At 37.0% G+C, this 25631-nt stretch overlaps 1 protein-coding gene across 1 annotated transcript in view; it reads left to right on the top strand.

The window, feature by feature from the left end:
* LOC140150774 (uncharacterized) overlaps nucleotides 1-8168 on the top strand; it is a 171601-nt gene extending 163433 nt beyond the window's left edge. Inside the window, exon 2 of the mRNA XM_072172877.1 lies at nucleotides 8133-8168. The gene's annotated coding sequence lies outside the window, so the exon portion shown is untranslated. The remainder of the gene's footprint in view (nucleotides 1-8132) is intronic.
* The last annotated feature ends 17463 nt before the right edge of the window (nucleotides 8169-25631 follow it).

Here is a 25631-nt window from a genome sequence, read left to right on the forward strand (position 1 = left end):
CAATCATGATCTAAAACCAGAGATCATCTTGATGTTGTGTGTAAAATATCATTGACGGGTTAATGTCCTGATGACTTGACAGGATAAAATTAGATGAATTAAAACCCGAGCACTAAATGATTTATGACATGATATTACCTGACGAATTGGCTAATACAAGTATCGATCTGTGCATAAACTGCCTTAATGAAATACATCAATTAATATACAGCCTTAATATTGCTTACCATTACTGCACTCTCTCATATGCAATAACAACACTGTATTGTTTCTTATTGATCATGTTTATATTGTAAATTTGTCACCAGAGAATTCATATATAGGGTCAAAGGAAGGATTAAATCAAGGAGGTCTCGTAGGGCCATGTATGTTTACTTTGTGTTTTTTTAGCAACCCAAACACCTGTTTTAGTTATTCATACACATCATACGTGTCTGTGTGAATGAATGCGAGAAACCTATACTTGAAATAAGACCTGATGGGTGGTGTAAACATTGTACATATTGTAAGCAGAATAATCATGATGATTGGGTGTAAAATAAAACTGACTAGGCATACTGCTGCTGTTGAATTACATAAATCGTATCAGCACGAGCACAATACTTCCGGTATCACCATAATTATTTTGCTATAAAGAAGGTGCGCTTTTCTGACGTATTACAACCTCGTACAGTACTCCGGGACAGTACTTACAGTGTGTTTTTGTTTTTTAGATGCAGTGACGTCAACGCACACCTTACATCCAACTTGTGACACGCATACTGCTGGCCTGGTATCATAAATATTTGAGCGCACACCACGCGATAGTGACGGTATTATAAATCAGTAGATGCCTGCATCGCGTAACATTTCAGCTGTAAAGACGCGCTTATAATAACGTGACTGCTAACCGTTCTCGTAGGGTTCAATCTTTCGTCTTTTATCTGCGCTTCATTTAAACGCGCAGATTGATCGCGTACAGTTAGGTAACATACACCCGCCGTGAACCCGGATGAAAAGTCGTGGGCTATTCCAGTTGAAATCCATACACCCCCTATGCATGGAAGACATTACCTTAATCTCCCATACAGGGGGTGTATATTTCAAATGGAGTCACCCATTCAGGTAACCCCTTTTGATATTCACGTCTGCCATAGTGGCTCTAGCCCATTGTCTAACCTGGTTCAAATCATCCATTTCAAGTACTGCTTTATCTTTACCTCCGGAAATCTAAATTGGAAGACACTGCTGACTGATTACCATTAGTTTCGTTTCTTTAACTCTTTTATTTTATAACATTGCCATCATGCCATGATTTGGTAAGATTGACTGGAATATAGGCCTATAGGTACAAATTATTAATTTAATTCTGGATCATCTTCGCTGTTTACATGTAAAAATTCCTCTATTTCAAGGTCATATTTCAGTAGTTCAAGTTTTCATTTATTGTAGTTCATAATTCGTCCTGCTTTTAATACTGTTGTCTCGTTTATCATGTTTAATGTGACTCATGTGCATATATAATGAATAACATAATCATAAATTTGAATGAGCTGCCTTGCCTTTTGGTGGTTAGTCGCTGTCCACTCATATCAAATTCCTCAGTTGATCATCTTCATCTTGCTACTTGCTACTTGATTGGGATATTCCAGTTAAAATCCATTGCCTATTAGCCTTTTAGAAATGTGGCATACACAAAATGAGTCCGCCATATCTCGAAAAGGCTAATGGAAGACACAACCTTACTTTTCTTTAGGGGAGTAGATTTCAAATGGGGCTACCTGAATGAATGACTCCATTCAACCCCACTGTGTATGAGATTAAGGTCATGTCGTCCATGGAGTGTATAGATTTCAAATGGAAGATCCAATAAACCAAATCGGCATTGGAAGTTTGCAATGCATTGAAGGACAGTTTTTGCAGTTTTGGGACACTTTGTCATTTGACCTTCAGAAATATTGGGTTTTTGTACGTACAAAATATAATCTAAAATGTTTTACAATAATTAAAACAAATATAAAAAATATTAGTATTTTATAAACTAATTATTTTAGTATTTTTAATGATCAACATTACGACAATAATAAGAAAATTAATAATAATTATGTCAATTTTCCCGATATGTCAGAGGTCAAAGTGTCCCAAAACTGCTCTAAAAAAACCGGAAGTTAGAATGGCGATTGGGCTTATTGTGAAGGATTGCCGTCTTGTGTAACCATAGGTGTAACCAAGTTTTTCACAGTATATTCATTCGATAGACAATTTTTACAAGCCAAAACAAAGTGTACAATCACTTTCTATGATTTGTCTGCTACATATTGTATAAAACACTGCTGCAACTTTTAAACATCATCAAATTTCGTTCAATTGTTAAAACTTGTGCATCAATGAATTGTGCACGATTTTTAACACCGAATGTGTATAACTTGTCGACATGCAGCTACCCTTTTCAACTTTAATAATCCATTTAATGATTTATTCAAACATACTATGATAAAAAAATTATTTCCATAGTTTTGTAGACTGTAAATCTTGCATTTGTACATGCAACTGTCCAGGTGGTAATTATGTCGTTCTCCTGTAGTTCCTATTCTTGCCATGCTTACCACGCATATTCCCACAGGAAACAACAATCTTCCCAAACTATAACACATCCCCTGATCTCCTCAAACTTTTCAATAAACAGATAAACATAGTCAAATTTAAATTGTTTTAAACTTATGATAGCATCAACGAATGTGCACGATTTTAACACCGAATACGTACAATCTGTTGATCAGTAACTGGCGTTTTCAATTTTGAAAATCCAAAGAAACGTCAGGTAAAAATCATTTCCATCCATAATTCCATTTTGTAGACTGTAAATCTTACATTTGTACATGTCTAAACTGTGCAGGTGGCAATTATGTCGTTCTCCTAGTTCCTATTCCTCATACCACGCATATTCCCGCAGGAAACAACAATCTTCCCAAACTATAAAATCTTCTCAAACGTTTCAATAAACATAGTCAAATTTAAATTATTTGTAACTTATGATAGCAACAACAAATGTGCACTGATTTTAACACCGAATACGCTGGCGAAGTGATGTAATAATCGAATTGACTACCATAAACAATAGGTGAAAAACAATTTTTGAATACATCGTGCTGCACTAAAAGCAGGTTGCACTTATCACCTGTGTATGTCTGCAATCATAGATTGAATACAATACCGGTCTTTTCACAGATACTAATCTTACAGGTGCGAGTGATTAGCATGATATGGTTCAATGCAGAGGTACCGCGTGGAAGTGCCAGTGCAGTGTAGTTAATCCGATTATTACATCACCTCACCAGTTTATACGTACAACATGTTGATCCGTCACCAGCCTTTTCAATTTTGAAAATCCATCGCCAATTTATTGATTTATTCAAAGAAACGTCAGGTAAAAATCATTTCCATCCATTTTGTAGACTGTAAATCTTGCATTTGTACATGTCTAAACTGTGCAGGTGGCAATTATGTCGTTCTCCTAGTTCCTATTCCTCATACCACGCATATTCCCGCAGGAAACAACAATCTTCTCAAACTACTTTAACCACCCATACACTACTGTTACAGTTTCAGGCAACATGAAATAGTTTCAATGCTATTTGTCGAGTGGAGGGTAAATCTTACTACCAAGATGCTCTAACGTATCCCCGGGTACGATATCAAACAGCAGATTAAAGACGATTTTCTCTATTTCAATATTCTGGTTAATATATTACATTAGGAATAACCATCACTTCTCAAGGTCAAAAGCTACCAAAGATGATTCAAAATGTTTAATTTCACAAACGATATTATAGTAGATCGCCAAATCTCTTTAATTAGTTATGTACATCCTCAAAGATCTTCATTATTCATTAAGAACCGGAATCTGATATAACATGTATAATGTAAAGTTATAAACATGGTAAAGTAAGAGTGGCACATGGCGAGAGCACGGTGGCAAAGCGGAACGGACTCCGACTCATAATTGAAATGTTGCGGGTTCGACCCCCGGCGACGCCACTGTGTAAGGTACTTGAGTAAGGCACTTTATCTCGATTACTCTTCTCCAACCAGGTGTATAAATGGGTACCGGCATTCTTAAATGCTGGGAAGGTAACAGACTCCCTGTGGAGGAGGTGTGGCGATCCCCATAGAATTATTCAATGATGAACTCTGGCCTAATCGCTAATGAAAGAGAGGTGGCACTCCGTCCTTTACTTTACACATGGCGACCCACAGTTCTGGAAAAATGCGGAAATCAAGAACCTACTTCAAGGAAAAATTTGGCATTTCGGAATTTGAGTGTCACTTATTTTTTTTGCAATAAAGAAGTACATTGGAAATATAGTTGCTATCTTAATCAGTTACTGGGGTATTTTTCTGTATATTTCCCTGAGAAAATAAGAATTTTTGTCAGTCCTGAGGCGATTTCCTGATAGTGATTTAAGTGTATAAAGTTGGGTTGGTCTTGCACAAATTTGTTTTATTTTCATAATATTACTTTAATTGAATATGCAAATAGTCTATCTGTTACTCAGCTGGTATGTCGTTGTTCCTTCACTTCCTCTCTGTTTCCCACTACTATGCATGAATGCGAATACACATAGAGGAACAATGCTGCCCCCTCCCTAAACAGGCCAGAAGATATTTTTGTAGCATTACCTTCAAAACGTCGGCATGAACGTCATCATGATTATATCTATAAGAATAATATTTGATCTTATGTTATTTTAAACTTCAAAATACGTTTTTTAAAGATATCATGACTAATTTGCAATGAATAGGCCATACTATGAAAGCCATCTGCTGTTGATACATGTACAATGGAGTGAGTCATATAGTCTAATTCCACAGTGTGGTCTAATTCAGTATGAAATTGAGTCAGATTGACAGTTAGTTTGTATTAACAACCTAAATCGTCAGACAACAACTTGTTGTGATATGGAAAGAGTATTGTTTGTATTACCTATGGCAATACATTTTGCAAAGTGTGTTTACATGTAATAATTTGAATGAATTTCAAAGATTTATGCATCATTCAAGCGGTAAATAGTCATAATTCAGATGAAATTTATTTATGCAATTCTACAATGTATGACAATATGAGAATATCGATTTTATTTAAGTCATGGTTTTAGATATTTCCTGATGAATCCTCCGTTTTTAAGGGTACACAAGGTATTGTTGGTCGAAGCAGCCACAAAATCGATTTTCATTATCTAAATCATTATATTACTGAAAAATAACACCTTGATGTTTTTCAAAAGTTCATTCTACAAATCATATGCTCAGTGAAAACTTCCATGATTCATTGTTGTGAATGAGTTATGTACGTTTTACAAAAGTGTTGTTTGTTTCAGCCCTCTTTACAACATAACTCAAGAACCACAAGACCTACAAAAGTATATCTGTGATATTTGAATTCTTCTACACACTCGGCGCTATGAAGCCAAAGCTCACTACCATTCGCAAGATGCTGTGAACTGCCAAATACCAATAGTTTAAAATAGTTGTTAACCTTAATGTTGTAGGGTTTCTAGTCAACTGTTACGTAATCAAGTACGTGGTACCAGCTGATAATAGATACATGTGTGATTTGAATACAAAGGTACAGTCTTTATAAAGAATTTCGTGAAAATAATCTATAATGGGGGTTAAAGGTCAAGTTTCATTACATCCTATATCCCTATTTGCCAATCAGCACTTTTGAGCGCATAAATAGATGATGTGCTATCTACGTGAGACGAACAATCAAAAGTTGAGACCAATTTTTAGGATATTTTCCTGACGCCGTTTGCTTAATCTGTAAGGTCTTGACTCGATGACATTCTGGTACGAAGCTCTGGAAGGGACATGCTAATCTGTGTGCACATCACATACAATTAAATGTACTCATAGATTTATGTGCGCACATTCAACTTGTCAAGTTAACTGGGGCTCGGGTTATGGTTAGTTTAGTAGCAGTAAAAAAAGCTCTTAGTATGTCCCTTGTCGTGCTGTAGTTGTACCATATTATTCAAGACAGAATTATTTTTAGGACATATTTTTACAGTCACGAAATCATATTTCGTTATTGTTTATCATCTCACGTAGAAAGTACAAATACTGTGACGCTAAAAAGTAGTCTTGGGAAAATATAAACCATTTAAAAAATCTCGGAATTTAATTCCCATTGACACCTGTGCTAGGGTAGAGAATTGGCATTCTTGCATCCTTACTGGAGACATAGTTCTGGCATCACAAAAAGACCGTATTGTCACTAGTCATTTACATTGAATTTATAGCTTACGAACTGCTTTTTAACAATACATGGAAACTGAATTTGATGCCACTGTCTTTAAAATACCAGTACTCTTTCATTTTGACGAAAGAATTTAACGAACGTGATATATCACAGAAAATAGGCTCTAAACAAGCAACTTAGCTCACGTAGAAAGTAAATGGAAGATATCAAACACAAAAAGTAGTTCATGAATAAACTATTCTACCTTTAGACAATGACTGAAAGCATTTTGTCTCGCTAGCTAGTTGTCACAGCCATCTTTGTATGTGACAATGAATGAGACCGTTGTTTCTCGCTTGGGTTTTCTGCAGTTGTCAATGTCAACAAACCCCGCCAAGTGAAGGGTGAAGAGTCAGAAGCAGGGAAACTCGCCCTGGGTAAATCGTGGTTTGCAATGTAAGAAGGTTACTAGTACATGAGCTGCCTTGATAAATGATCGATGAAGGGGTGCATTTTATAATGTGTCGTGGCTGTTCTTGTTTGAGACATATGCAAATATTGTAAAACTCAAATTTGATATCTGAATGTCCCATTAAGGTGATACTGGCTAGCTTACCTGTCCTTATATTTTAAGGTGACACGGAACTAGCGCGTATGCTTTCATTGTAGTAAGACTCAGGGGCGTAGCAAGAGCCTCGGGGTCCATGGACAAGGAGCCGTGCGGGGCCATTTCAACATCTCCTTTGTCAGCCCCATCCTCTCGTCCCTAACCCTAACCCATTTCATTTTCGCTTTCACTCCTCGGGGCCTGTGAATCCTCGGGATCATGGACTTCTTCCATCCTGTCGACCCTGTTGCTACGCCCCGGGTAAGATCTCATTTTCCCTAACGCCGGACCTTACGCTAACTTAAAGAAATCAGCCATCTTCGTTTTAGCTGGATTGAAAAGGGAACAATAACTCATTTCAACTTCTAGCACGACCCCTGTTACCAGCTGTCAACATTTGACTATGCCTCAGGCGAAGGTCACTTTCTGGAAAGCTGGATTATCATGATTATTAGCCTGATATGGTTCAATGCAGAGGTACCGCGTGGAAGTGCCAGTGCAGAGTAGTTAATCCAATTATTACATCACTTCACCAATGTATACGTACAACATGTTGATCCGTAACCAGCTTTTTCAATTTTGAAAATCCATGGTCAATTTATTGATTTATTCAAAGAAACGTTAGGTAAAAATCATTTCAATCCATAATTCCATTTTGTAGATTGTAGCTAAATCTTGCATTCGTACATGTCTAAATCTTGCAGGTGGCAATTATGTCGTTCTCCTAGTTCCTATTCCTCATACGACGCATATTCCCGCAGGAAACAACAATCTTCTCAAACTACTTAAACCACCCATACACTACTGTTACAGTTTCAGGCAACATGAAATAGTTTCAATGCTATTTGTCGAGTGGAGGGTAAAAATCTTACTACCGAGATGCTCTAACGTATCCCCGGGAATGTATCAAACAGCAGATTAAAGACGATTTTCTATATTTCAATATTATACTACATTAGGAATAACCATCATTTCTCAAGGTCAAATAGGCTACTAGAGATGATTCAAAATGTTTAATTTCACAAACGATAATATAGAAAACCGCCAAATCTCTTTAATTAGTTATGTAAATCATTAAAAATATTTATATTCATTGCAGAATCTGAATATGATTTAATGTTAACTTATAAACATGGTAAAGTAAGAGTGGCACATGGCGAGAGCACGGTGGCCAAGTGGAACGGGCTCCGACTCATAATCGGAAGGTTGAGGGTTCGAGCCCCGGTGACGCCACCGTGCTGTTCCCTTGGGTAAGGCACTTTATCTCGATTAGTCTTCTCATCCTAGGTGTATAAATGGGTACAGGCATTCTTAAATGCTGGGAAGGTAACAGACTCGCTGGTGTGGTGATCCCCCATAGCAACATTTCACGGTGGAGTCTGGCCTAATCGCTAAAGAAAGAGAGGTGGCACTCCGTCCTGTAAAATGCAGGTTCGACTCCTTTACTCCTTTACTTTACACATGGTCTGGAAAAATGCGGAAATCAAGAACCTACTTCAAGAAAAAATTTGGCATTTCGGAATTCTTTGCAATAAAGAAGTATATACATACTCTTAATCAGTAATGAAGTATTTTTCTGTATATTTCCCTGAGAAAACAAGAATTTTTGTCAGTCCTCAGGCGATTTCGTGATAGTGATTTAAGTGTCATAAAGTTGGGTTGGTCTTGTACAAAACATTTAGGAGAATTTGTTTTCTTTTCATAATATTACTTTAATTGAATATGCAAATAGTCTATCTGTTACTCAGCTGGTATGTCGTTGTTCCTTCACTTCCTCTCTCTTTCCTCCTACTATGCATGAATGCGAATACACATAGAGGAACAATGCTGCCCCCTCCCAAAACAGGCCAGAAGATATTTTTGTAGCATTACCTTCAAAACGTCGGCATGAACGTCATCATGATTATATCTATAAGAATAATATTTGATCTTATGTTATTTTAAACTTCAAAATACGTTTTTTAAAGATATCATGACTAATTTGCAATGAATAGGCCATACTATGAAAGCCATCTGCTGTTGATACATGTACAACGGAGTGAGTCATATAGTCTAATTCCACAGTGTGGTCTAATTCAGTATGAAATTGAGTCAGATTGACAGTTAGTTTGTATTAACAACCTAAATCGTCAGACAACAACTTGTTGTGATATGGAAAGAGTATGTTTGTGTACCTGTGGCAATACATTTTGCAAAGTGTGTTTACATGTAATAATTTGAATGAATTTCAAAGATATATGCATTATTCAAGCGGTAAATGGTCATAATTCAGATGAAATTTATTTATGCAATGCTATGTAATAAAATATGTATGACAATATGAGAATAACAATTTTATTTTATAGTCATGGTTTTAGATATTTCCCGAATCCTCCGTTTTTAAGGGTAGACTAGGTATTGTTGGTCGAAGCAGCCACACAATCGATTTTCATTATTAAATCAATATATTACTGAAAAAAAGTCATTCTACAAATCATATGCTTTGAAAACTTGCTTGATTCATTGTTGTGAATGAGTTATGTATGTTTTACAAAAGTGTTGTTGTTTCAGCCCTCTTTACAACATAACTCAAGAACCAACGGACCTACAAAAGTGTATCTGTGATATTTGAATTATTCTACACACTCGCTATGAAATGATCAATGCAATCTTTGCCAACTTGCTGACTCCCATTCGCAAGATGATGTGAACTACCAAATCGCAATAGTTTATAGTCAACTGTTACGTAATCAAGCACGTGGTACCAGCTAATCATAGATACATGTGTGATTTGAAATACATCCTATATCCCTATTTGCCAATCAGCACTTTTAAGCATAATAAATAGATGATGTGCTATCTACGTGAGACGAACAATCAAAATTTGAGACCAATTTTTAGGATATTTTCCTGATGCCGTTTGCTTAGTCTGTAAGGTCTTGACTCGATGGCATTCTGGTACGAAACTCTAGAAGGGACATGCTAATCGGTGTGCACATCACATACAATTAAATGTACTCAAGTCATAGATTTATGTGCGCACAGTCTACTTGACAAGTTAACTGGGGCTAGGGTTATGGTTAGTTTAGTAGCAGTAAAAAACCTCTTAGTATGTCCCTTGTCGTGCTGAAGTTGTACCATATTATTCAAGACAAAATTATTTTTAGGACATATTTTTGCAGTCACGAAATCATATTTCGTTATTGTTTATCATCTCACGTAGAAAGTACTGTGACGCTAAAAAGTAGTCCATTGGGAAAATATTAACCATTTAAAAAGCATCGGAATTTAATTCCCATTGACACCTGTGCTAGGGTAGAAAATTGGTATCCTTGCATCCTTATGGAAGACATAGTTCTGGCATCACAAAAAGACCGTATTGTCACTAGTCATTTACATTGAACTTATAGCTTACCGCTTTTTTTTAACAATGCATGGAAGCTGAATTTGATGCCACTGTCTTTAAAATACCAGTACTCTTTCATTTTGACGAAAGAATTTAACGAACGTGATATATCACAGAAAATAGGCTCTAAACAAACAGCTTAGCTCACGTAGAAAGTAAATGGAAGATATCAAACACAAAAAGTAGTTCATGAATAAACTATTCTACCTTTAGACAATGACTGAAAGCATTTTGTCTCGCTACAACCATGGCCAAAATGTGTTGGGACACTTATGGAAAACGTACACTATAGTATGACCTTATTTCCGTTATTATTAACGTGATAAAGTGGAGGTTTCTTTGGTGTCAAGCCTAAACACTTTCCTAACACCCCAACCCTCCCCTTCCCCACCAATCAATGTTGGGTGCCACAAGGCTCGTGTGACCAAAAAGTCGAATTCAACATTGATCGGGGAGTGGGGGCTTATTTACATTACCCTATCAAACCGTCCCAACACTTATGGCCAGCATTGTAGCTAGTTGTCACAGCCATCTTTGCCATGTGACAATGAATGAGACCGTTGTTTCTCGCTTGGGTTTTCTGCAGTTGTCAATGTCAACAAACCCCGCCAAGTGAAGGGTGAAGAGTCAGAAGCAGGAAACTCGCCCTGGGTAAATCGTGGTTTGCAATGTAAGAAGGTTACTAGTACATGAGCTGCCTTGATAAATGATCGATGAAGGGGTGCATTTTATAATGTGTCGTGGCTGTTCTTGTTTGAGACATATGCAAACATTATAACTCAAAGTTGATATCTGAATGTCCCAATAAGGTGATACTGGCTTACCTGTATGTCCTTATATTTTAAGGTGACACGGAATTAGCGCGTATATGCTTTCATTACAGTAAGAGTCATGGGCGTAGCAATAGCCTCGGGGCCCATGGACAAGGAGCGGCGTGCGGGGCCATTTTAACATCTCCTTTGTCAGCCCTATCCCCGTGGCTCTATCCCTAACCATGCCCTAACCCAATTCATTTTCGATTTTGCTCGGGGCCCCTGAATCCTCGGGCCCATGGACTTCGAACACCTTGAAGGCTGAATTAAAAAGACTAGTTTGCGTCTGACGTCAGGGCAAAGGCGCGGTGTGATTGGTTGCTGACCTGCGCAGTACAGCATTGTTGGTCTTGGTCTAGTTGACAGGACGTCAGACGCAAAGTCTTTTTAATTCGGTCTTCAATTATAAGAGCTCATTTTTCTAACGATTGACCTTACGCTACTGACTCCTTTCAGAAATCAGCTTTCTTCGTTTTAGCTGGATTGAAAAGGGAGTAATAACACTTCTAGCATGACTCCTGTTACCAATACCAACTGTCAACATTTGACAAGCAATTGCCTCAGACGAAGGTCACTAACTGGAAAGCTGGACTATCATGATTATTAGCCTAAATCAATATTTTATAATAGTCGTCTTAAACGACGAAACAGAAAAAACTTTTATGCTTAAGTCGCCGAAGTATAGTGCTGCTATACCATGCAGTTTAACCTTCCAATCAGAGCTGGTGTCTATCCTAAAAACTAAAAACTCAAGTTTCACATCATTGGTATAGTATTATAGAGAAAATGTGGAGATGATCAGTAAAAAAACAAAAGCGCCCAAAAACAATATTGTTCAATGTTGCCCCGCAGGGTTACAAAGAAATAATATTCCTCCAAAAACAACACCGATCAAGCTTAAACTACAAATTAGCCCCCGATAGAGGGCAGGGCTATTAAAAATAAACAATAACTTAAGGTTACGCCTTGCTTTCTTGACCTGCGGGGCCATAATATTAAAACGCGTAAATGGGTATCCTGAACTATCACTGATGTCTATTTTTTAAATTTAGGTAACCTTTAAAAATTGGGTTATAATTCAAAAAATCTTGCGTAACCTTAAGTTATTGACACTATTTCTTTGTAAACTTACTTATCAAATTACATGTTTACATATTCTATTGTGTAACATAATAGCTTCAAAACGTTTTTTATACGGTATAAACTTAATAACACCAGATGGCGCTATCACTGCACTAAAATGATTGATATGATCATTTTAGGACCGGTTGTAAAATGATTTATATTTGCCCCTGCCTTTTCTGCTTACGCCCGGACGGGTGTTCTTCCACTCGCTTACTGAACTTTCTTTCCGTTTTATATAGCGTAAATGACATCCGGGGAGTTCATATGATCGCGTTTGTCTTTGAGATAAACTAAGAGAGGAACGGGGTTTCATGTATGTGGCAATGTTATAACTTATGATCGAAAGTTCTTGCGATCAGAGACACCTTCCACGTAATACATGTAATAAGGAATGACGACGAAGCCCCCAGTCTTGTTGTTTTTATCTTTCATGGTGTTTCCTTCTCTTTGGGGGTTTCCACTTATGTTTTGACTCTATCGGTGGTCCAAGGCGGGTACCCACAGGTGTCAAGCGCTTTCTTGATGTTTTCTTCTTCCACTTCCTTATCTTTGTCGTCTGTGATAATCTTGTCTTTTCTATTCATAAGAGTTTTTATCGCGCACAGATGTTGATGCTGAGGATGCAAAATTCAAAATACTGCCGGTGTGTGTGGCCTTACGATACACCAACAGCTTAACAATGACATCCTCCCGACGAACAATCAACGTATCAAGAAAAGGGATTTTCCCATCTTTTTCCTCCTTGAAGGTGAACTTAATTGAGTTGGAGAGCGGTAAAACGGCATGTTTTTTGACTACTTCCAATATGTCATCTACATATCGTTTCCAGAGTTTTGGTTTGCAGTTCATAGGTGCTCTATAGCGATGACGTACTCTTCCAGATGTTCCATGAATATGTCCACGGCTAACGGAGAAACAGGACTGCCCATAGCGGCTCCAAATAACTGTCTGTAGAATTTCGCTCTGAATGTAAAAATGTTGTAGAGAGGACACAGAGACGAGGGGCAATACAGTCTCAGTCATGTGTTTGACGATCTTCTTGGAGCTGGCAACCGCGTTGCTGTGCAATCAGCGTCAGTGGTAAACAGAAGATCATCACAACAAGTGTAGGAAAAGCAGTCTGCAAAGACTTTGAAACGTCCACAGAATAATCCGTTATTATGTTTCAATAACAGTCCTGATTATGTTCAGTAATATTGAATTATATTATACTTTACCAAATGGGAGCTTTAGTGCTCCCAATATCATATTTTACAAACAAAGAGCCTTTTAGTCGTACAGATAGCATAGGTAGTACAAGTTGTACATAGTGGGAATCATACTGAAGCTTATGTTTTGATAAACTATTTCTATACCATTCCATGCTTACGGCATATTATGTGTCTTTTAGTTTGAACTAAAGAAAAGGATCTTGCTGGGCACCACTGTATCTGACCCGGTGTGTTATTGTTATTATTGTATGTGGGAATAAGTCGTGTTATAGCTATGATACATGTACATGGTTCAGGATATTGGTAATGGAATATGAAACATGAAAGTTGACATCTTGCTGTTTTCATTACACAATCAATTTCAAATGTCGATTTTCAAATGACAAGATATATAACAGGGCTGTATTACACCGCCGGGATTTCACTATGCGTACGGTATTTGTAGACATGGTAGATGTGCTTCTAATTCTATTCGCTGTAGAAGTGGCGTATAAATGATCGGATTCACTACCATAGCAATAGACGAATACAATTTTTGACTATATATCGCTCTGCACTATAAACAGGTTGCACTCATCACCTGTGTATATGTCTGCAATCATAGATTGAATACAATACCGCTCTTTTCAAAAATACTAATCTTACAGGTGCGAGTGATCAGCATGATATGAATATTCTAAAGGATTACGGTCTGAGTCGACTCTTTATCCATGTTCTTTGACATCTATGGTTCAATGCACAGGTAACGCGTGAAAGTTGTAGTGCAGGGCGATATAGTCAAACATTGTATTTATCTATTGCTATGGTAGCCTTACGTCACTTCTACAGCAAATACATTATACTTAATCTGGAATTCATTTTTTAGAATTATTTTGTTAATTCAAATAATTCTGAGGTAACTTTCTCTGAAAGTTGTTTAGTCACAAAACCTCACAATGCAGCAAATTTCAGCTTCTTGTTTGACGAAATCTTTCATCGACCACTTACCATACAATCAATATTTACCAATTATTTTAGTGGGTCAGCCTGGACAATATCCATGATTTTCAAGTTCAAAGTCATTACTGGCAATATTTGAATGCCAAAAAGAAATTTCGTGCGACTCAAATTCCAGAAGGAAATTTGTTCGACCATGTTTATTATTTAACAAACCCTGTATGTTGCGGTTTGTATAGTGCAAAATTTGACCTCAAGTTGCAGAGTATGAGTTTTTGTACCCAAATCTTCAAAGTTCATTCAATGAATGTACAAATGTATTGGGCTTTAAGAACTGTTCCCCTGATAGATGAGCATGTTGTGGATCATAGTGAATGACTGATAAAATTCAATAGTCACAGCTCAAACATTGACCTCATGTTAAAATGTATGAGTTTGTGTACCCAATACATTCAGAGGTAAATTATTGAGTGTTTAAGCATAATGGATGAGAACTTTGTCCTGACAGATGCGCTAACTAAATGTGTTCTGAAAAGATCGCAATGGCAAATCATCTGATTTTGTAAGAGCAGAATTTGTAAGATGATAAACATTAGACATCAAATGAGATAGTTTTTCATGGTTAGTTTTGGAAGTCGAAACTGTAAATGTTGTTCTTAAAATAACTCGTAAACTTGAAACATAAATACGCGTCAAAGTTGATACTTCAGTCGCGCTATGCATCAGCGATTGATTTTGGAATGTTGTAATGTTTAACGAACAAAGAGCTAAACTTTTAACACATATCGTAGCGTAAAGTTTAATATGACGTTACAGGTCGTAAGTTTACTATGTTAAAATTACTTACGATGTGTTTCTATCGTAAATGTCCTTAGAGAAACGGAGCAAGTTACGATACATCGTAACTTCCGATCGATTTTGAGACTTACGACGTGTCCAGGCCCATACACGGGGAGTGCGGAAGGTGCGTAAGTAAGTATACCAAATTTACCAAAGTAAGTATACAAAAAGTCCCAAAATGTCACAATTTGTGAACGTTATAGCGAGCAAAACAATTTTCACGTTTTTTTTTGGTCAAAAGGTCCAACCTATGGGTAGAAAGAAATTGCCCCTCCCCCCTTTGAAAAAACAAAAACAGTACTCCCCAAAACACAATCGCATATCGCTGTAGCACTTGAAGTATAAATACAGCTTATAAGTCAAACGTTCTCAGTGATGTACGACCACACGATAGATCTATTTAATTAGTTGTTTTGACATATTCAAGAAGCGCGAAAGGGCCAAAAGGGTGTACTCCCAAAATTATTGTATGTTTACTTTAAAGTACGAAATGTTCAGATGTTATACTAACAAATAAGGAATGGTCTTCATGCTAACAACATGGCACCTTCGGTGTCATCTATACTGGCCTGAAAACATCATTCGCGTAAACCGTTTGAATGAACAATTATTTTGTCAGATGTGTTAACAATATCAATGTAACACCTTCTTAAACCATGTTGTATATATATTCATTATATAAACAGTGTATTTGTAACCTTTCGCAAACATAATGTTACTTTGTGTTTTGCAAAAGTTGTAGGCCTACTTCCTTGTTTAACTGACTTTGCTGTTAACGTCAGCTTGCTATGGTATCTCTTAATACCCCATTGAGATGTTGTTTATTTTTAATGAGCTTAATAAGTATGGATAATTAGTAAGTTGACACGGCACATTGAAGATTCGGTGGCTCTGAAAAGAGCCGTTTAAGTGAATGCCCTCGTTCGCGGAATAATTGGTGGCTCTGAAAAGAGCTACATACTGCCGATATATAAAAGAACAATTATGAAATTTATCCGACTGTGAAGCTGAGAATACCGTTCCTAAAGCTAAAGAAGAATTTACACAAACAAAAATAGATAAACATCATGTTGGTGGAAGTTGTTCATATCTCAAAATTTTTGAGATGGTGAAAAGATAATAATAGAGATTTTGAACAGCTTTCTCACCAAATATCTGACTTACTTGATATTTCATCCCACATCCATGGGATTTCATCAGATAATGATAACAGAATTCTTTTCAAATACTTTAGTTTAGTTTTTAATTCACCGGAAAAAACACCAAGTGATGATAATGCTGCAAGAGTATTAATGGATTTAAAGTTTGAAAATTTTAAAAGTGTAAAATTAATCTAATTAGAGCAAATAAAACGATGCTGCTAACATCTTAAATAATTGTAAATTACTTGAATATGCATGAATTACAAATTTAATAAAATGATTTCACATTTCACTCTTGTCGTTAAAAGTGAGTCTCCTTGTCGCGCATCAAGTGGGCCTGTCAGTAGAATCTCAACATGCTCATCTTATCTATCAGGGCACAGTTCTTTAATGCTCTGCATGCTAGCCATAGGCTTCAATATAAAAAGTCCAAGTTTTGAGATATTTTCTCAAAATATGAGGAGCTATCTTAAGAACCACTGAACCAATACTAGACTTGTTTGTACTCATTTTGATGCATTTTTCATGCTGATTCCAAATATGTTCATAAAAATTAATAATTCTGAAATTGTTTTGAATTAAAAAAAATTGAAACTTGTCGTCTGCAGTTGACAACCTTTCAATATATTGGGTACAAAACATCATACTCCACCACTTGAGGTCAACTTTTGAGCCATGACTCTCAAATGAAGGTAATGAACTTTTCCATTGCGAAGAGGCTATTATTTTTTTTTATCTTGGTGATTCCAATTGAAGTATATGTGAAATTGTTTATTTAATTAAGATGTTATCTGAGATGTGATAATATTATCATAAATTGCATGTTTATTGCATTTTTCTTATGAGTAGGCCTACGACATATCGAGGGTTTGATGCAAGAAAGGCATATCTACAATAGCTGCCCTGTAGATAATTGGACTATTTCTGCATTCTATTTTGTACACATATGACAACTGGCAGCTATTGCAGATAAGCCTTTCTTGCTCTAAACCCCCGATATGATATCAACCAAAATAACCGCAATTGTTTCTTCAAATTTAAAACCCTCTTCACGCGGGTATCGACTGCAGACGACAAGTTTCAAATGTTCTTCAAAATTAAAAAAAATTGTCTATTGTCTCAGTGGTTCTTAAGATAGCTCTTGATATGTTGAGAAAATATCTCAAAACGTAGAATTTTTATGTTGAAGCCTATGGCTAGCATGCAGAGTATTAACACTGCATGCACTACCATAAATACTGAGATCTATGTTACTGATAACTAATTAATAAATTTCTACCCAATAGTTTTGCACCAAACCGGCTAATAACAGTATAATATTTCCAACTTGTCAACAAAATAATAAAATAAATATGCCTTTCGGGTGAGTTTGACCTAAATTACTTTGTCGCGTGTCCAAACAAATCGGCTCACCGGTCTTGAACTTGTGCGGTTGACCATGCAGTAAACCCAATAAACTGTACCAAAATACCATGAGAAAATAACTGAGATAGGCAACTATTTAAATATGACTTCTTTGACTTATATGAACAAAACAAACATAACAATGGTTGATTATAATAATAGGTAAAAATTATTCAACTGTAATTCCGTATCTTTGAAATAGTATTGGGCTGTTACAGTTGAAATCCATCACCCCTATGCATTCTTATACTAGGGTTCTAGGGGTTATACATACATGAGGGTTCTAGTAGTTCTAGGAAATTGCAAGCCCGGATTACAAGAATCCCAAAATGGTTCTTTCTGGCTTTACAGAACCGTTTTCATGTCTAAAATGATTCTTACTAGCCTCTGCAGAACCTTTATAGTTCTCTATAGAGCTATTTAAGGTTCTACATCCAGGACAGCTTAAGAACCTTTTTAGATATATGTACTTGAAACATTTTTTTATAAGAATGTAGATATGACCTGAATTTTCCATCCACAGAGGGAGTGCAGATTTCAAATGGAGTCACCCATTTTAGGTAACCCCATTTGAAATTCTCACTCCCTGTGTGGGAGATTAAGGTTATATCTTCCATAGGGGATACATAGATTTCAACTAGAATAGCCAATTTATTTAAATAAACCCGAATTCCAAGTTAGTTGGTCTTCTCATGACCCCGTTTCTAATAATTTGTTTATTTAAGCGGTCATTGCGAGGTAAGTATACACTATATGGACCACTATGGCCTCATCCCTATGGCATAGTCCAATCACCTCGATTAAACAATCATAGTGCAAAATTTGACCTCAAGTTGAAGAGTATGAGTTTTTGTCCCCAAATTTTCAAAGATTATTCAATGAATGTACAAATGTATTGGGGTTAAAGAACTGTGCCTTGATAGATGAGCATGTTGTGGATCCTATAGAATAGATATTAACTGTGGGTCCGTAAGCTATTATGACTCGTGCCGATATGAGATGGTTTACTCACTCCCATCTTCCCTCGGAACTTGACTCCTATGTCATTGTTTACTCTACAAGAACCACGGTGATTTGTGGAATGCTAGCATTTGTATGTACATGAAGCCTGAAACCATGTACCCCAAAATAAAACAAGAAATGTCTTTAAAAAAGACAATGCCTCAAGAGAATCCAGCGGGAACCATTTGTTATTAGCTTATAAGAGATACTTGAAATGCTAGCATTAAGCCATCTTGCAATGGTAATAATTCTGATGTATTTAATGCAGGAATACCTGCATGCCGGGTGGTAGTCCGAATAATCAGTCCCAAAACAAACTATTCATTTACTGACATGATCGATGGACCCTGCATTTTTCAATACATTGATGCTGTAGCCTTCGTACTGAGGCTACACACAAGGAAACTAGGCTATAATCACGTATCATGATGAGCCCCGGATGCTTATATATAATAGAGGGCCTCCTTCAACTCCCAACTTGTGACCACAGAAATAGCTTAATAACTGTGTAGGAAATACAAACAAATTGAAATTTGGACACCAGAAACTTAAGGTTGAAAGTCAAAAGTGTCAATTGGTACACCTTTATACAGCAGAAGTTATCATACAGTGATAGTAAGATTTTTTCAAATAAAATCTCTTTTCTGTAAAATTGATTGCTGTGCTGAAAAATGTTGCATAATGGGTACTTGCTTTTTTGTACAGGTATTTATTGTAAGGTACCATCAATGATGGTCACAGAATTGGGAAAAATACATTTGCCCATAACTTTGTTAATTTTTTCCCTACAGACATGGTTGACTCCTCATTTTCTAAGTTAAATAATCACCTTTCTAAACAAAACAATTTCAATGTGAAATATCCTACTTGCAGGGTTGTCACCAGGACCAAAAAAGTACTAAAAGGCTACTTCGAAATTTGATGATCATACCTAGCATAGGCCTAGGACAGGCCTAGGCAAAAAACCCTTTTTTTCTAATAATTTCTCCGCAAGCGTCATTTATGTCGACAAATTGTTCACAAATCCACAGCAGGGTTGCAAATATACCGTACCATATGTCACTCGGAGTGCGACAATTTGTACAGATAAATTTATCACAACAGCCTTTCTTGCTCTAAACCCCCGATATGATATCAACCAAAATAACCGCAATTGTTTCTTCAAATTTAAAACCCTCTTCACGCGGGTATCGACTGCAGACGACAAGTTTCAAATGTTCTTCAAAATTAAAAAAAAAATTGTCTATTGTCTCAGTGGTTCTTAAGATAGCTCTTGATATGTTGAGAAAATATCTCAAAACGTAGAATTTTTATGTTGAAGCCTATGGCTAGCATGCAGAGTATTAACACTGCATGCACTACCATAAATACTGAGATCTATGTTACTGATAACTAATTAATAAATTTCTACCCAATAGTTTTGCACCAAACCGGCTAATAACAGTATAATATTTCCAACTTGTCAACAAAATAATAAAATAAATATGCCTTTCGGGTGAGTTTGACCTAAATTACTTTGTCGCGTGTCCAAACAAATCGGCTCACCGGTCTTGAACTTGTGCGGTTGACCATGCAGTAAACCCAATAAACTGTACCAAAATACCATGAGAAAATAACTGAGATAGGCAACTATTTAAATATGACTTCTTTGACTTATATGAACAAAACAAACATAACAATGGTTGATTATAATAATAGGTAAAAATTATTCAACTGTAATTCCGTATCTTTGAAATAGTATTGGGCTGTTACAGTTGAAATCCATCACCCCTATGCATTCTTATACTAGGGTTCTAGGGGTTATACATACATGAGGGTTCTAGTAGTTCTAGGAAATTGCAAGCCCGGATTACAAGAATCCCAAAATGGTTCTTTCTGGCTTTACAGAACCGTTTTCATGTCTAAAATGATTCTTACTAGCCTCTGCAGAACCTTTATAGTTCTCTATAGAGCTATTTAAGGTTCTACATCCAGGACAGCTTAAGAACCTTTTTAGATATATGTACTTGAAACATTTTTTTTATAAGAATGTAGATATGACCTGAATTTTCCATCCACAGAGGGAGTGCAGATTTCAAATGGAGTCACCCATTTTAGGTAACCCCATTTGAAATTCTCACTCCCTGTGTGAAGATTAAGGTTATATCTTCCATAGGGATACATAGATTTCAACTAGAATAGCCAATTTATTTAAATAAACCCGAATTCCAAGTTAGTTGGTCTTCTCATGACCCCGTTTCTAATAATTTGTTTATTTAAGCGGTCATTGCGAGGTAAGTATACACTATATGGACCACTATGGCCTCATCCCTATGGCATAGTCCAATCACCTCGATTAAACAATCATAGTGCAAAATTTGACCTCAAGTTGAAGAGTATGAGTTTTTGTCCCCAAATTTTCAAAGATTATTCAATGAATGTACAAATGTATTGGGGTTAAAGAACTGTGCCTTGATAGATGAGCATGTTGTGGATCCTATAGAATAGATATTAACTGTGGGTCCGTAAGCTATTATGACTCGTGCCGATATGAGATGGTTTACTCACTCCCATCTTCCCTCGGAACTTGACTCCTATGTCATTGTTTACTCTACAAGAACCACGGTGATTTGTGGAATGCTAGCATTTGTATGTACATGAAGCCTGAAACCATGTACCCCAAAATAAAACAAGAAATGTCTTTAAAAAAGACAATGCCTCAAGAGAATCCAGCGGGAACCATTTGTTATTAGCTTATAAGAGATACTTGAAATGCTAGCATTAAGCCATCTTGCAATGGTAATAATTCTGATGTATTTAATGCAGGAATACCTCCATGCCGGGTGGTAGTCCGAATAATCAGTCCCAAAACAAACTATTCATTTACTGACATGATCGATGGACCCTGCATTTTTCAATACATTGATGCTGTAGCCTTCGTACTGAGGCTACACACAAGGAAACTAGGCTATAATCACGTATCATGATGAGCCCCGGATGCTTATATATAATAGAGGGCCTCCTTCAACTCCCAACTTGTGACCACAGAAATAGCTTAATAACTGTGTAGGAAATACAAACAAATTGAAATTTGGACACCAGAAACTTAAGGTTGAAAGTCAAAAAGTGTCAATTGGTACACCTTTATACAGCAGAAGTTATCATACAGTGATAGTAAGATTTTTCAAATAAAATCTCTTTTCTGTAAAATTGATTGCTGTGCTGAAAAATGTTGCATAATGGGTACTTGCTTTTTTGTACAGGTATTTATTGTAAGGTACCATCAATGATGGTCACAGAATTGGGAAAAATACATTTGCCCATAACTTTGTTAATTTTTTCCCTACAGACATGGTTGACTCCTCATTTTCTAAGTTAAATAATCACCTTTCTAAACAAAACAATTTCAATGTGAAATATCCTACTTGCAGGGTTGTCACCAGGACCAAAAAAAGTACTAAAAAGGCTACTTCGAAATTTGATGATCATACCTAGCATAGGCCTAGGACAGGCCTAGGCAAAAAAGCCCTTTTTTCTAATAATTTCTCCGCAAGCGTCATTTATGTCGACAAATTGTTCACAAATCCACAGCAGGGTTGCAAATATACCGTACCATATGTCACTCGGAGTGCGACAATTTGTACAGATAAATTTATCACAACAGGTAATTTGGCCATTCGTCTGCATATTACTACAAATAACGTCATTTATGTCGACAAATTGTTCGCAAATCCACCGGTTAGTTTTAAGGATATAATATATGGCATAAAATATGACAAATCATCAAAATAAATTTATAATGAATGCTTTTGTGGATATTTGCTAATACAATATATACATCTGACATGTGTAGATGATTTATGTCTTCAGTAGGAATTCGGCTGAGGGAATTCCAATTGAATGAACTTTCAATAGCGTGACGAATTTTTGCGTACACTGCGAGATATACGCCAGCGTGTGCGATTGTGTGTGAGTATCGCGGAAGTGAATCCAACCATGCCAACGCACTCATAGACATACCACCTAGACCTATGAGTGCCCATCCCTAACCATTGCAGTAGGTGAAGCCACGTATCCAAGGTGATTTTGGTCGGTTGGTCGGACGCGGAGAAAAAAGCGTTCATATCTGGAGAGAAAGACGCGCTTTGCGTGATTGCTGCGCCATTATCACTCGTGTCAAATGCAACATGTTCTGTACACGCGACTGGAGAGAAAGGCGCGCTGGTTTGTGTGATTCCAGCGCCATTATCGCTCGCATCAAATACAACATGTTCCGTAGACGCGAACATATCTGCTTGCTTGCGCCCAGGTATGCGTCCGTGTCAAAGTCTAGACTGCTGCCCTCAGTCGTCAACCGTCTGGATTGACGACTGAGAAAACTAAGTGGAAAAAAAGTGACGGATTTTGCAACAGGATTCCTGTGGCATAGAGCATGCGCAGTTGTGTCCAAATTGACCTTTTGACCGAGTTTGTTGTTTTTAGACGTTCAGAGCGCGATCTTGTCACAGCGGCGCGGTACAGCGACGCGGTACGCGGGCGCCGCTAGTCAGTCGCGCTACGGCGCACAACCAAAGTCGCATTGAATAGTTTTCAGAAGTCCGTCATGATATTGGCTGTAAGATAATCAGTCGTCACTACGAAGCATACACAGTACATGCGAAGTGTAGACGGCTGATTGGAATTAGTCTAGTCAAAGTCGTTGCTAAGCAGTGTCCGCTTCACTACGCGAGTCAAAGTCACTGGTCTAGGTGCTCGTTTGTCTGGGAATGCACTCGTGATTGGTTAGCATTGTATCCAAGGTCGTGCGTTCGCGTTGTAGTTTGAAATACGCGATATACGATCGCGGTTGGATCGAGTGCAGCTGTTGAAACCTGCGTTCATTCAAAAGTCTCAGCCTCAGGTTGTAGTAAGTAGGTATGCCAGGTGAATTCAAATTTGCCATCAAACTGCATCATTTTATATATCAAATTAAAGCCCTTGAGTAAAGAAAGCCAAAACTGAAAATCTTTTTTTCATAGCACTTTCCATAGTAAAGTTACATCTTGTCAAAGATTGACTTTCATCAAAAAGATTCATCTAGCAAAATTCCCCCAAAAAGCATTTCGGTGGTGTTTCTAGATCTTAGACCTCATGTTGATAGCAGCTTTTTTAATGGAACTGCTATCCAAATCCCTCTAAAATTCCATGTGCGAGTGACTTATCACCATAAAAAATCATATATTTGGGTTAAGTGAAGTATAGACAACATATTTATGTAGGTTTCCTTGACCGGCCAGTTCTTTTATATTTCTATGTAAATATATGTATTGTGTTCTAGGCGAATTTGGCTGACTAGCAAATGTGTTAACTAAGGTTTGCCTGGCATACCTATAGTAACGCTACAAATTTCAAATGTTTGCTTAGGCCTACCCGGGGGTACCTGTATTTTCCCCGGTATTTTCACATCATATTTTGTGGTCAAAATGATTACAAATGTGTAAATTTGCAATCATTTCGTCGTGTGTACGGCGATACTCTCGAAGAGAGGAATGTACTCACCGGTAGAAGAAGAAGAACGTTGTCAGTGCTACTACTTCAATAGTGAAACAGTTGACGCGAATTTCTCCAACATGTCGAATGCTAATTTATGCACCCTTATCAGCAAAAATACAGCTGATTTAGCCAAAGTGAACATGAAGTCATCGGTTATAATATTTTCCTAGCATATTGAGCTAACACCACAGCTACTTGGTTTTTACAATATACTAGTATTAAAATAAAGAAAATCAGTAAAGCTTAACCCATCGAGCGATGCTTTAAAACCGGAGACAGCCTGAGACGAATATACCTAGTATAGGGGAGACCGGGGCAAAGTGGAACACATTTTTTTGTGGCCCAATCAGGATTACGAAGGAAGGCAAGGCAAAATTTAAGGTTTACAAGATACATATTTGGTGCATACGCACCAATATGAACCTCGCGCCAATCGGGCCGTCTTCACGTACCAGAGGTAAAGTTTGACATATCGCACGACTCTGGGATATTTGGTTAAAAGGATAGAGGGTTAAGTGCACAAAGTACAAAAAAGTAACTATATCTCATTAACAATGATCCTATAGATATGCGACCACTGACTTTTTTGTTCCTTATGACCAGAGGAAAAGTTTGACATATCGCACAACTCTGTGGTATATTTGGTTAACAAGATAGAGGGTTAAATGCACAAAGTAGAAAAAAGTGACTATATCTCATCAACCAATGATCCTACAGATATGCGACCACTGACTTGTTTGTTCCTTATGACCAGTGGAAAAGTATGACATATCGCACGACTCTGTGGTATATTTGGTTAAAAAGATAGAGGGCTAAATGCACAAAGTAGAAAAAAGTGACTATATCTCATAAACCAATGATCCTACAGAAATGCGACCACTGACTTTTTTGTTCCTTATGACCAGAGGAAAAGTTTGACATATCGCACGACTCTGTGGTATATTTGGTTAAAAAGATAGAGGGTTAAATGCACAAAGTAGAAAAAGTGACTATATCTCGTTAACCAATGATCCTACAGATATGCGACCACTGACTTTTTTGTTCCTTATGACCAGAGGAAAAGTATGACATATCGCACGACTCTGTGGTATATTTGGTTAAAAAGATAGAGGGCTAAATGCACAAAGTAGAAAAAAAGTGACTATATCTCATAAACCAATGATCCTACAGAAATGCGACCACTGACTTTTGTTCCTTATGACCAGAGGAAAAGTTTGACATATCGCACGACTCTGTGGTATATTTGGTTAAAAAGATAGAGGGTTAAATGCACAAAGTAGAAAAAGTGAATATATCTCGTTAACCAATGATCCTACAGATATGCGACCACTGACTTTTTTGTTCCTTATGACCAGAGGAAAAGTATGACATATCGCACGACTCTGTGGTATATTTGGTTAACAAGATAGAGGGCTAAATGCACAAAGTAGAAAAAA

This window comes from Amphiura filiformis, chromosome 4, assembly GCF_039555335.1.
Source record: "Amphiura filiformis chromosome 4, Afil_fr2py, whole genome shotgun sequence".
NCBI lineage: Eukaryota > Metazoa > Echinodermata > Ophiuroidea > Amphilepidida > Amphiuridae > Amphiura > Amphiura filiformis.